The following is a 14,555-nucleotide window of genomic DNA, read 5'->3' on the forward strand; positions in this document are numbered from 1 at the left end:
GCCTGCGCTCGGGCAGAAGGGAGCATGACTGGCCCCGGGCCGAGGAGGGCCTGCGCCGCCCGGTATCACGCTGGTTTCCTGCGCCGCTCTGGGGGCGCCAGGTCTGTGCAGGTAGTGCGGGAGGCTGGAGACGCGGCTCGCGTGCGAAGTGCCTCCTCTGAGCAGATGTTACGTTGCTCGGCAGCTGCCCTCTGCGGCCCCTTTTCTCCTTTACTTCCGCGAGAGGGATTGCAGACTGCCTTGGCAAAGGCGGTCGTGACCAGGGCCACTTTCCCGGTAGGGCTGGCAAGGGGAGTTTGTGGTCTACTCCAGGGGTATTAAAATTATGCGCGCGCGCGCGCGCGCGCGCACACACACACACACACACACACACACACACACACAGGAAATGAGCGGTTTCTCTACAAGTGACTCTATCATCCCTTCCTGGAGAAGTAGTACTCAGTGGGATGGGTTGAGTGAGGGCTGGCTGGTGTTAGTAGGAAAGCTGGTATTTCATGTTCTCCTGCCTTTCCTGGTCCAAGAAGATTCATAGTGGAGAAATGAAATAGCAGTCGTGAGGGTGATGTGAAAAAGACTGGTCAGGAGTAAACGGTGGGTGCTAGATGCCCTTTCCTGGCACCCTGTACATTATGGTTAAACACAAACCGAGAGCTCAAGAGCAAACTTTCAAAAGACACATTAGCTTGAAGGTGCTGTCATTGGAACCACAAATACTAAATGTGCAGTTTGGGGGAGTGTGGCTGAGAAATCAAAGCTGGGTGGTGGCTGCAGAGAGTAGACGAAGGTTGAAAAAGGTTACCCTTATTTAGCCCTGGTGAAGCAATCTTAGCTTCGCTTTCTGCTTCTGAACACATTGCATTTAAAGCAATCTGAGCGAGTGGGAAACTGAATGATTCAGTGAAAGGGAAAGATTATTACTTTAATAAGCAACTCAGTGTGTTGTGTAACAACTCATAAAGTCAGAAACCGTTTTTTTTTTTTTTGTTTTTTGTTTTTCAAAATTCACATCAGCAGATTGCAATTACATACTGCTTCCCCCTGCCCTCCAGGGTGTGTTTTAATAATGGTAAGTGGGCTGAAATTTTAACACCTGTTTCCCAAAGTACATGTTCTTGAATCATCCTATAAATGCTCAGTTTATTTCTGGTTATGCATTTACTCCTATATAATATCCGGCTTGTATACTCTGCCTAGAACCCTCCCAAAGAGAAGAAGGGCAATGTGACCTACAGAAATTTTCCTTATCCAGAGTCATATTCCTTGGTCATGAATCTGGAATGAAAGGAAATTCCCTGCATTTACTTTTACTTCTTATATTTATTCACTGAACATTTTTTTCGAGACATTCACATGGGAAAAGGTAATTAACTTCAGAGTTAGATGTACTTCAAGGTCAGTTTTGCACTTTCGTAAGGTTGAGTAATTATTTAACAATCTCCTCAGTTTTTTCTTATCCTTAAAATATGGTTGGTGGTGCCTACCCTGATGTGCTATTGTGAGGAATAAATGTGTGGAAAACACCTAAAATATAGACTAGCTAATTTTGAACCCCTGAAATCATTCTAGACACTGCACTGTGGTTACCAAGATGGGTGAGGGTGAAATTCTGCTCTCAAAAGATTCATGTGTGGTTATCCAGGCTAATCTTCCTCCAATACTTTTAGCTTTCTTTGTTTCTTTCTTTTTTTAATATAAGTGTTTTTAATTTTTAAGTTTTTATTTAAATTCCAATTAGTTAATATACAGTGTAATATTAGTTTCAGGTGTACAATATAGTGATTCAGCATTTCCATATAACACAGGTGCTTATCACAATATCCTATTAGCTTTCAATCAATTTCTTTCTCAGTGGAAGAGACATATATCCTAAATAACTTGAAAGAAATGTTTATAAGAACTGCTAAAAGGCAATTGGAGAAAGGCACCTCGCCTCAGAAACTGGTGTATTCAGCCCTATTCTTTTGCCTGTTGAGAGTGACCCTGTAAAAACGGGAAATGGTGATTTTCTTCTTGCTGTGAAGGGAAGACACTCTTTCCCTGGAAATTATCTTTGCCAATGAATTGATTTCCATTTTTTTAAAGAAGAGACTAAATTGCAGTTTATTATATGCTTTGATAGACTACCATTCACCTGTTCTGAAGAACCCAAGAGTATAGTAACTGTAACAACATCTCTGTAATGCTTACAATGTTCTAGGCACTGTGTTAGAACACTACTTTCTGTAGGTCTATTAATATCCATGTTTGCAGAAGAGGAGTTTAGGTACAAAGAGTTAACTTGCTCAATTTGCACAGCCAGAGGCCTAGATCTCTGGCAAAAGAGGGATGAGGCTAAGAGCGGGCGTCTGTAGTCTGGTCTGTCTGGGTTTTGATCTTGGCTCTGCCATTTACTAGCTAGGGCAAGTTGCTAAACCTCTAAATCTCGGTTTCTTCATGTGTGAAAATTTCTCAAAATCTGTTTCTTCATGTATAAAAAGAGGATAATATTCAATTCCATATATTGGTTGTAAAAATTAAATGAGATAATACCTGTGAAATACTTAGCACTGTGCTGAGCACATGCATAATGGTAGCTAGTGTTAAGATTTTTTTTTTAATGTTTGTTTATTTCTGAGAGAGAGAGACAGAGTGAGTGGGGAAGGGGGAAGGAGAGAGGGAGACACAGGATCTGAAGCAGGCTCCAGGCTCTGAACTGTCAGCACAGAGCCCGACACACGGGGCTTGAACCCACAAACTGGGGGATCATGACTTGAGCTGAAGTCAGATGCTTAACCGACTGAGCCACCCAGGCACCCTGCTAGTGTTAAGATTTAAATGCGTGGCATTAAGGCTGTTAGGTTGTTAGAAGGATCACTGGCTCATTCTTCTTAACAGAAAATTTAGAAATGCTTGGAAATGCCTGTTTTCCCATTAGATGGCCTAACAGTGTTGGATTGCATCATAAACCGTTACATGGGCTGTCATTGTCTGAGAGGTCATCCAGGTTTGTCACAGGCTTTCTCAAAACTGGATCAAAGCGATTAGGAAATGTGTTGGGAAACAACTGTACCCCAAGTCTCAGTGAGAATCAGAACTTAAAAAAAAAGTTAAAGAAAAAGCTTCATTTTCTCAGGTGTTCCCCTAAATGGTGAAGCCAGGGGCCTGGTCTGCCTACTTGGGAGATTCAGGACTTTACAGTCATGATATGAGAGAATAGCCTAATGTGGACAATTGTCTAGAGAAAAAAAAATAACATTTACCCCACATACATGGCAGTTAGTAAACAAGAAGGGGGTATGTGCACTTATGCATACACTGTAATCATCAAGAACACTGAGAAAAAATTAAGCACAAGTTAAACAAATTGAACTTGACTATAATATAACTAGTCCACCCAGCACTGGAGTAATTGGTGCTTGGGTGCACCAGAGACGTGTTCAACATATTCATAAATATCAGTATTAACAAGTGATGCCAATATTTTTGAAAACATTTTTTCTGTCCTAATATCAAAACCTCTTGCAGATGTTCTTATTAATATTCATTGAAATCCCAGATGAGTTCATGAAAATCTTATAGGGCATTTGAGTGACAGCTATGAGACACTGGTATAAAGATATTTTTTGTTAAAAGTTGTGTGCAATTAGGATAGCCATACAAAAGTGGGTATATTGAATGGTTCGATGATCTAAACAGGTAATGAATTTTTGGTAATATTTGGCATTAAAACAGCAATTTTTCAGTTAGAAATATTTAGTATGAATGGTGCACGCAAGAGAAATATTTGTTTAGAAAACAAAGATCTGGATAAAATGTTGGTATTTTTAGAAAGTGTTTTATGTCAAACACCGGCAGTTTCCCCACCTAGTAATACAATAAAATGTATGCGTGGTAATCGCCTATAGCCCTAAACAGACACTGATTAGAGCTTATATGTAGGTGAATTATAATTTATAAGAAGAAGCTGTCCTGCTAGATAATTTACTTGAAGACCACTTTCTTTAGGAAGTAGATTAGATATGAATCAACAGCAAAACTAAGAGGCATGAATTTACTTGAAGAGTTTCTAAGGAAGGAACTATGTTAATGAGTTTCCCTTATTTTAAATCTGAGTCTCTAAAATTTCAGAATCCAAAATTCTATCACTTCTTTTCAACTATGCAAAAGGTGTATTCAGTGATAAACAGTGTCACGTGACAGTGCTTCTCAACAGGAGGTACTGTTGGCATTTTGGCGGGAGACCTCTTCTTTGTGTGGGAATTCCTCTTTCATTGCAGAACATTTAGTGTCTATGGCCCTGTTAGCTTACCCTCAGTCATGGTAATCACCAAGAATTCCTCTGATATTTAAATACGCCTCTTAGAAGAATCGTACTAGATGTGGTTGAAAACTGTTGGCCAATACGATCAGATTGAGAATGTTTGAAGAAATGATCCTTGAGATTAGAGTATTTCCAAAAGCATCTTTTGTCTTTGCTTCAAAGGCTAGCTCACGTGAAAATACTTGGATTTGAAGGACTAAGTTCTTTCTTGTAAGACGTATTAAGCATAATTATTTAATAGTCATGTTATCCTAGGCTCCAGACTTTCGTTTGCTTTAAGCTGTCATCAGCCTTGGGCAGTGTTGGCATCTGCTGCTTCTGAAACTCCTGTTTTGGCTTCCAGGTGCTCCTTGTTTTCTTACTTCTCTGACTGCTTGTTTGCATCTCCTTCTCGGGCTCTCTTTTCACCTCCTGCTCATTAAAGCATGTGTTCCTCAATTTCTGTGCCGAGTTTTCCTTTTGTGTATATTCTGTCATTTGACAAAGCTCATCCTCTCTTGGCTTCTGCCTTCTCGGTAGGAATAACTCCCACGACATTATCTTCAGCTTTGACCCTCACAAAAGCTTCAAGCCTACCTTTCCAAGTGCCTGCTGGACAGCTCCCCTTCACTTGCACTGCTAACATCTTCAACAACACCCTCTGAGCTCTCTGTCTTCCTTCTTTCCTTTGTTCCCATTGCTTGCTTGGTATTAGCATTCTAGTCTAGAAGATTTGAGACCTCTCTCCTCCTAGAAATGCATCTCCGAGTCAGTTGCTAACATCTGACAATTGTATAACCAAAATACTTCATTTCTCAGAAAATTCTCATTTCTGATGTTGCCACAGAGTTTGGGCACTTTTTACATGCTACCTAGAATCATGCCAGTCTCTTAGCGGCTCCTCTCACCTCTGGCTTCTCACTCTACCACTTAATTCTGTACGTTCCACCAGATAGTCTTATTGAAATACACCTCTCTTACTGATACATTCCTAACACGATGGTGACTTCCATTTTCTGGGTCCAAGGACTAGCATTTCAGCCCCTGTAATTCCAAAAATTTTTCTGAGCTTATCTTCCACCACTATCATACTTGAGTCCAACTGGACTGTCCCCTCTGCCTCATTTTATTTCCTGCCACTTCCTTTGGCCATGTTATCCTTTCATTTTAAAATGCTCTAACTTCCTGCTATTTCGTTTCTAGCTTTAACCTCACCTTCATAACTAAGTTTATGTTCAGATTTCTTCTGAAGCCTGTAGATAAGTAGAAGAAACTTTTACACAATTTTAGTAACATTGCATTTGTAATATGTCTTGTTTTAAACATTTTATTATAGTTGCATTTGTAGAAGTCTTTAGTTTCTCTATATAGTGCAGCTTTCTGGATGCCAGGTATAATTATCCATATTTACATATCTTTTAGCACTTTGGTGCAAGAAATTTAGAGGACATCTGTTTCCATTTTTATGTACTGTTTCTTCAGCATCTTTCATAAACCACCATCTTTTGTTTATTTTAAGTATACATACTGAGGGAGTCTATTCTTTTTAAGGCATTTCCAATTATAACAGAGTTGTTTTTGCTTCTACCTGGAGTCCTTACTCAGCTTTCTGAGTCTACACAAAATAAAACCCTTTTGGGTTGATTGACACCCTGTACATAGGTGGTGACAACTTATGTCTTATATTTTCTCTATCAATTTCACATATTCAGTCTTTCTTTTTTTTCAAATGTTTATTTATTTTTCAGAGAGAGAGAGAGAGAGAGAGAGAGAGGCAGAGAGAGGGAGACAGAGGATCCAAAGCAGGCTCCACGCTGACAGCAGAGAGTCTGATGTGGGGCTTGAACTCATGGACCATGAGATCATGACCTGAGCTGAAGTTGGATGCTCAACCAACTGAGCCACCCAGGCACCCCTCACATACTCAGTCTTTCTACCTGTTGTTTTTGTAACCTGGTTAAGGCTGCTATGCTTTTGGAGCCATTCAGGTTTAGAAAGTCTAGATAGTGTCAGTGGTTACCTCAGATCAACTTTGGGAACCAGCATAAGTTGTGCCTGTGATATTGCAGAGGTATAAGCAAGCAATGACCCAGGTCAAGTTAGTCTTGCTAAGTAAGCTAAATTAAGCTTTGTTTATATGAGTCAAACTGATTTCGTCCACCCAGGAATTCTCAAGGCTGGTCTCTGTTTTTTATTTTAGTAATACTGTTTAAGTGCCGCCTATGTGTCTGATTTTTTATATACGGTATTTCTAATTCTCATTATTACAATGTAAGATAGATTGTATTCATTTATAGATGAAGAGAATAAAGACTCAGCAAGATGAGGCTGCCCATTAGGGAACTGCAAGAATCAATGCGTTAGTAAATGTTTCAATGCAGGTGAGATGCTAATGGCAACTAAATCTTGCTCCCATATCTTAAATCATTTCAAATCAGTAAATAATTAGCATTGCTATATGAAGTACTCTCCAGAGATAGCTGAATATATGTGTAAGACATCATTCCTGACACCCTGAGGAGACTATAATTTCAGAGACATTCTTGATGTGCGTACTGGTTATGGGTATAATCCAGAGTAGAATTGTCAAACGGTAGAGAGCAGTGATAGTCTGCAGCAGAAGTTGACAAACTATAACCCTGGGACCATATCTAACCTACTGCTGTTTTTGGTAAGTGAAGTTTTCCTGGAATACAGCTACACTCATTTGTTTCTACATTTTCAGTGGCTGATTAATTTCCTGCTGCTGGATAGAGTTGAGTAGTTGTGACTAAGCCTGTGAAACCTAAAATATTTACTATCTGGCACTTCAGAGAAAAAAATATTTGTTGATCCCTGCTCTAGGATTTCTGAAGAGGGGGACTTTACTGTGTGATGGAGGAATCAAAAAAGGCTTAAATGAAAGAAGTGGACATGTTTTGGAGCTGAGAGGATAGTCTTTCAGTGAAATGAGGAGCTGGTCAATGTAAGTGCCACAGAACTCAAAAGCAAAACCAAACACATGGATAAATATAAAAATCTGCTTAATAAGGATCACAATACTGTATATAGTTCATGTAATATTATAACTATTTGTCTGTGAGTGTACCTTTTGTATGTAGAACAGTGGTTCCTAAACTTGAAGGTGTTGCAGGATTTTTTACCACAATACCCAGGATTTGCTGTCTCGCCACTTCAAAGAATGAAGAGGTGGACACAAAATGAGCAGTAGGCAAAAGTTTATTGGAATATAAGATTAGAAAGGAAGAGTAGTAGGAAAGCTGTCTTTACAGAGAGGGGACATTTGAAAGTGAATGCCCAAGGACCATAGGCAAGGTTCTGGTCAGCCCTCCCCCTTCCCCCCACCCCCTTCCTTCTCAGGTTCTACCCTTCCTTATTGGCTTGAGAGCTCTAGGTGCTGGGTTGTCCATTCCTGATTGGTTCGTTTCCATTGTATGAGAGGTGGGCTGTGGCCATACTTAGGTCTTTTGTCCAATTCCAGAGGGGAAACCTGAGGGGGAGTAGGTGGGGTCTGTTACATTCTTACAGGAACCTTATGCCTGAGGGGGCTTGCTGTAGTCAGAAGCTCCCAGCATTGTTCCAAAATAGGGGTTTTTCTGCACCCAGGGACCTCAGGCCCTAAATGTATCGTCTCTGCCTACTGAATCCTGTCTTCTATCATAAAGGGACATTTGAACCAATTGGTGAATTACTTCAGGATAAGATTTTGGTTTTACTCAGTAATCTGTGATACTAAAGTATAGCCCATGTGGAAAATCACTGAGTCAGAATACTCATTCACTTGATAAAATTGATTATTTCCTGTAGGACAGAGAAATTTTTTTCTCACAAGTTATCCAAACCTTCAAAAAGTACATGTGTGCTGGACATGTGTTAATTAGTTTTGCTAATCACTAGTTTAGTAAAAAATAAACAACAAAAACTAGATATTGAGAACACAACTAAGTGCCAGCACTGTGTCAAGAGCATTTCATACCTTATCTCATTAAAAACTTACAATAGCCCACTGAGGACTAAGGTGGATGTTGTTATACCCATTCTAGGGAAGAGAATACTAAAGATGAGCTAGAACAGATTCTTGGTTTAAGGCTGTAATACTAGTAAATAGATCACCATTGTTCAATATGACCAAAAATTGACTTTTTTAAAAGGAAACTTTTGGAGCTGGGACATAGATAGGAATGGACTTCAATACATTTTAAAAAAAAGCAAATTTGCCGATTTGTTCTGTTGTATGACTGAATTGTTTTTTGTTAAAAGCATTGTTCTGTGTTTTTATAAAACTTGAGTCTTTCACTACAAATTTATCTGCAGATTTTTATTGAAAATACTGGTGTTTTATTGACCCAGAACTTTCTATGTCCTCTCTGTTTCTTTTTGTCTCTGTCACTTTCTGTCTATAATCCCTTCTCTCTTTTCTTTACCTGTTAATGCTTAGTTGTTTATAATGTCTTCTTTTTTCCCCCTCCATTTTCCTGTAGTATCCCTTCCTAACCTTCATAAAAGTCCCACTTACTTATGGCATGGTGTCTTCACTGAAGCAATCAAGTGCTTCAATGCATTTTCCTAAAGCAATGACTTTTTTTAAAGGAAAAACAAAGAATCAGTGCAACTTAATACAAGTTTTTTTCCCCCCTGAACTTAGAAAGCAAGAGATACTGCAGAAATATTTGCATATCACTAATGGATATGACAAAATAATAAGTAGATAGGAAAAGGTGAATGATTCAGAAGAAGCTGCAGGGAGTGTATGAAAATGTAAATCCATCCCTCATGGGCCACATTAGCATCTCTGTGGAGAGTAATCTGGCCACTTGAGCCATGGAGAAGAACATTAATTACCTACATTAATGGCCTGCTACAGGATTCACAGATAACAGTTCTAAAGCTCACCTAAAATTATTTCCTTTTTTATCATTAATTGCCAAGTAATAAATGCTGTTAATTAAAAAAAAAAAAAAGCTGCTTCATTGAGGAGACATGCAAATTTTTATTGTTTTTTTTTTTTTTTTTTTTTTTTTTTTTTTTTTTATCAATAACAGACTTGTTACTCTATCTCAGTAAGGTACCTGGCTGGGCCCATTATCTACATTTGTTTTCAAATGTTCAATAAAAGGGGGAAGAGACACTTCTATAGACTTATCACCAATTAAAATTAAAATCTTATTTTGAATGCTTAGAAACTTAATTATTGTTCATTGGGATACTTCACTGCTTATGATAAAAATTATTATGCATATTGGGTCTATAACTTTCACTTAAGAATGAATGTTCCCTCAAACGTTTTTAGTCTATTAGCTATTTAAGTTATTTCACATTTTATTAGTCCTCTTACTTTACTAGCTTTTGTCTTGTAGCAGTAATACTTAATGCCTCCTCAGCTATACGTTCAGATATTGAGTTGTGGTCTGTAATAAAATTTAAATTTAAAAATGTGACTTTTAAAGTATTCTCTTGTGTCCTAATGATTTTCAAAAAGATTTGCTCACTCGGATTTTTGGTATTGGAAAAGGGGAAAGAGAAGACAAATAGCATAGTTGGTGCAGGTTATGTGCCAAAGAGAAGGTGCAGGATTACCTCACGGAATCCTGAAAGTCATTATCTGAAAGCCTCAACAACACTGTAACATGGGTCCCATTCTCACTAATTTAGGATCCAAACGAAGCATCTCATGTCTCAGGCGTGTTAGATAACAAAGCTCTATTTTCAAAATCCACATTTATCCTGTTCCATGTAGTCTTCCCAGGCAGAGTGGAATCTTCCCTCATGGAACACACATTTTCTAGAAAAGGAAAATATGGGGAAGATAAAAGAAAAATATTTAGGGTTCTGTCCTTTTAAATTATGCTAATTAAAAAAATGTATTTTTAAATACCAAATTCACACGTTTAGGTCGTTCTCAAAAAATAAAAGACAAAATTAAAAGGACAAGAAAAATGTTGACAAAATTTTATTTTGCCCCTCTTCCACATTGTCTTAGTGTGTTCAAGCTGTTGTAACAAATGCCGCAGACTGTGTAGCTTATAAACAACAGAAATTTATTTCTCACAGTTTTGGAAGCTGCTGGTCTCAGATCTAGGTGCCAGTGTGGTCAGGTGAGGGCCTTCTTCCTCCATGTTGTAGACTTCTTGTATCCTTACATGGTGGGAGGGATTCAGGAACTCTTTGGGGTCTCCTTTACAAGAGCACTAATGCCATTCACGAGGGCTCCACCCTCATGACCTAAGCCCCTGACAAAGGCCCCATCTCCTAATATCATCACCTTGGGCATTAGGTTATCAACATATGAGTTTAGGGGGGCCCCAAACGTTCAGACCATAACACACGTACATGATCCTTCTTTTAAAAAATGTCAACTCTGAACTATGTATGTTGCGACTGATGTTAGCACCAAGAAATTAGGTAGACATGGTTAACACTATTGAATTAGGACTGTGTTTAAATAACTGGGATTTGAATATTGTTTTCCTTTTTTTCTGAGTGCTTGATTATGCTTTATTAATAAACAGGTGCATTGATCTCCATTTATATCTTAATAAGAAACTATTCACATCTAAAATCCCAAAATCTTAGTAATAATTGGTTCATTAAACTACCAGAATCTCATCATCATTTGAATTCAGTGTAAGAGTCCATCTTAAACCCATTTCAAAGGGATTTAGGAAAACCTTCATTATATGCAATTTAGCTCGTAACTATAGCATGAAAGGTCAAGTACATTAAGCTGTAGTACCTAGAAGATGGTGCTATAATGAAATTCCAGTATAAAGATTAAAAATGTGTTTTTTTGTAGTAAAACAATTTCAGAATACATGATTGAGATACTACGTGCTGCAAAATGTGAGGCAGTTGAGTTGAACATTGTCTTGTTTACCAGAGTTTTATTGTGTCTAATGGTCATTCAATGTGAGTGGGATTTTTCATTATAGATGACAAGAGAATATAATTTATGCATTGTAATTATAATATCCCTTCTTAATTCCAAAAAGATATCCAATCAAGGAGGTATGGGAAAATTATCAGGTATTATTAACACTTACTGAACAGCATTTTATAGGAGAGAGTTGATGGGTAAAATAAGAAATGCTCCATTGTTAATTGAACATTTTTATGGACAGATTAAGAGCATAGTCCATCTATTTTTAGATAATCTATAGTAATTAAATTTGGTAGTTTACCAAAACCAAGAGTCTAAGGACAATAATTTAAACAAAGAGTGGTTATACAAATCAGATATTCCTGTATGCATGGGTCTTGCACAAAAGTAGAACTAGAGGTTCAAATTGATCTATTTGGATTATTAATCCTGAATTAAAATATCCCCATATAGTCTGTTGGGGTGAGAAAAGTTTCTATGTGGACTCTTTTGGCTCCTGAAAAGGGCCATCTTTTGTAATCAGATCATTAATGATTTAAAAAGAAATAATTCTAATGTGCTGTCCATGTTACTAAAAAGTATCAGAATAATATAAGCTAATCAAAGTGCCATGGTTCTTTAACGTTATTTCATTAGACAGTCAAGTTTGTTTTAAAAACTAGGCATTCTTTGTCTGTACAGCCAGCTCCTTCCTACATTCCTGGGAAGTCTCTCAGATGCCTAGAAATCTGAAAATAGAAATACACATAATCACATAATTTATCAATTTTTCGGTATAATTTCTGTCTTAAATATGCCAGTGATCACTAATAAAAAACTTTCTTTTCCTTTGCTTGACATTGACTTTTACCTTTTTTTTTTCCTTTGTAATCTCTTATATGAGAAATTACCTGATAGGGTTGAAAACAAGTATATGGAGAAAAGCGTGTGTGCCAAGATTGGTGAACATTCAGATGCTCAATTTGCTGCCTCTTTGGAAACTACCACACTGTGTGTGTAGCCACACAATTGCTCCAGTAATAATACTAGCAAAGTTATCAGTCACTCATATCTTTGGTGACTATTCCTGTTCTTGGATTGCCATGGATGGTGTTGCCATTGCTCCAGAAATCTGCCTTTGGCCTGTTGCTGAAAGTGTTCTAAGCAACGTAAAGACATATGTGTGGCTGACAGTTGGGTTTTCTGGCCTTTACCTTGCTCATAAGATGTGGATTTATCCTGTGAAATCTAAAGTGCCAGAGTCTAAAATGATGAACCTGTTGAAGCTTGCTTGTTGCCTCATCTTGGACCATGACTTGACTCTGTTGGATGTTGGCATTGACTTTGGCCAGGACCTAGTGATTGTTCCCTGAAATGCCCTTCAGTTTTACTGGAAGGCAAAACTACAAATAATAGTCATAAGAACCTAACAGTTGCCAGAAGTCAAACTGAGAAAGAAAAGTGTAATGGACAGGCAACAGCATGATGCCTATAGAACTGGCTTTTAGCTTTACTACCCCAGGCCTGTGACCTTTAAGTATAAATACATAGAATAGGGATTTCATTGTTTAGTATCTTAACTGTCATATAACAGAAGAGTTGGAGGTGCTTATTAAAATATTCTGCAAAGATAGGAAGCATCCTGATAATACCTAAAATATCATTTTATGGGAATTCTCTCTTTTGCTTCTAGCCAAAGTATTTTATCATTTAGTTTGAACAAAACTAAAAAAAAAAAATAGGTACCAACAACAAAAATCATTTGTCATGCAATTGAAATATTCTAGGTAGGCCACTAAAACTTTCTAAATTTGTGCTTAAAATCTCTATAAGGAAGTTCATAGGTTTTCCTGAATTTATTTTCAATATTGATGGATATTTTAGTTTCTTTTTTCTAATTAAAAAAAAGCAAGTTTATTTATTTTGAGATAGAGAAAAAGAGAGAGAGCCTGAGAGTGAGTGGGAGAGGGGCAGAGAGGGAGAGAGAGAATCCCAAGCAAGCTTTGTGCTGCCAGCACAACACCCCATGGGGAGCTCAATCCCAGGAGCCATGGGGTCATGACCTGAGCCAAAATCAAGAGTCAGATGCCCAGTTGATTGAGCCATCCAGGCACCCCAGGTGTTTTAGTTTTTTTAATGAAAAAAATATTGAGTTATTTATTTTTCACAAATGCAAAAAAGAAATATTCTGAGTTGATTTTAAGTTACCTGGTTAGGGTTTTATTGTGTAAAAATAACTCCATTATCTTCTCAAGACTTTGCTTGATTCTATTTCTTAGTTATTCAGTTGTCTTAAATCAATTGTTTGTAAGGGTGAAAAATAAAGAATATTCAGTAGAACGAGCAGGGGGAACTGAGTCACTGTTATTCTGGAAAAAAAAATTATCCGTGGATATGAAGGAATTACAGCACTTCAAGAATAAGCCCGTTATATGATACATGTTTTTTATTTACACAGTTCCCCTAACATTCATTATTTAAAAGGGAACTGAAACTCATCTCTTCTATTATACTTAATAGTATATTTGCTAGCATCATTCCCCAGTTAGAAGTCATATTCTGTCTGAGAATTTACTTAACATGAGTGACATTTTATAGATTTTAATTTTACATGTTTTGGCACAAATACATTCTTTGGAGAGGTGGCTGGCTAATTTTATTAAATAATCTAGATTTTTTAAGCATTATTGTTAGGCCCATTTCACCATGAAGTATGGAATCAGAAAAATTAATCTACATATATTAAGTGCTCTATTCTGTCAGTCTTTAGTCATGTGATTAGTCATGTGAATGTATTACTTAAATTAGTACACATTAATAAGGGCTTCATAAAGGCAAAATGGTTTTTTATTAAATATATGCACCCTTCTCATCCATCATCATTACTATGCTTATAAAGTTCTGCTTGGCTTTGGACAAGCACTAGCCTCTAGTCTAAGTTCAAAATTTTCCAAGCTTATTTGATTACAGAGGTGATTTTGAATAGAATTTCATAGCTTTGGAATTTAATGGAACACCATTTAGGAAGCATTGTCTTGAGACAAGAGCTCTGTGTTTAAGACAAAATAGAATTTGGAAGTATTTATAAAGCCCTGCATGTGTCTGAAGAGTAACTAAATTTTGGATTTCATTGTCACAGTTTTGAACATGTGACATATTCTCAGGTGTCTTACAAAGCATGACCAATCAGGTAGCTACTATCTCTGTTTTCATAAGAAAATGACAAACATCAAGGTCATATGGGTTAGTAAAATTTTAATATTGATATGGCAAACAACAATAAGAAGCAGAATGATAAATGGAATTATTGAGGTGGGGAATCCATTGTTGAGACCTGGGGTCTGTCCTAGTAGACTCAAAATCCTTTAATCTAACTCATGAACTAAGTGAACAATTCCCATGTGAGAATACTATGGT

At 37.4% G+C, this 14,555-nt stretch overlaps 1 protein-coding gene across 4 annotated transcripts in view; it reads left to right on the forward strand.

The window, feature by feature from the left end:
- SLC16A7 (solute carrier family 16 member 7) overlaps nucleotides 1-14,555 on the forward strand; it is a 194,058-nt gene that overhangs the window by 954 nt on the left and 178,549 nt on the right. The gene's annotated exons all lie outside the window — the stretch shown is intronic.

This window comes from Leopardus geoffroyi, chromosome B4 (genome assembly GCF_018350155.1).
Source record: "Leopardus geoffroyi isolate Oge1 chromosome B4, O.geoffroyi_Oge1_pat1.0, whole genome shotgun sequence".
Lineage (NCBI taxonomy): Eukaryota > Metazoa > Chordata > Mammalia > Carnivora > Felidae > Leopardus > Leopardus geoffroyi.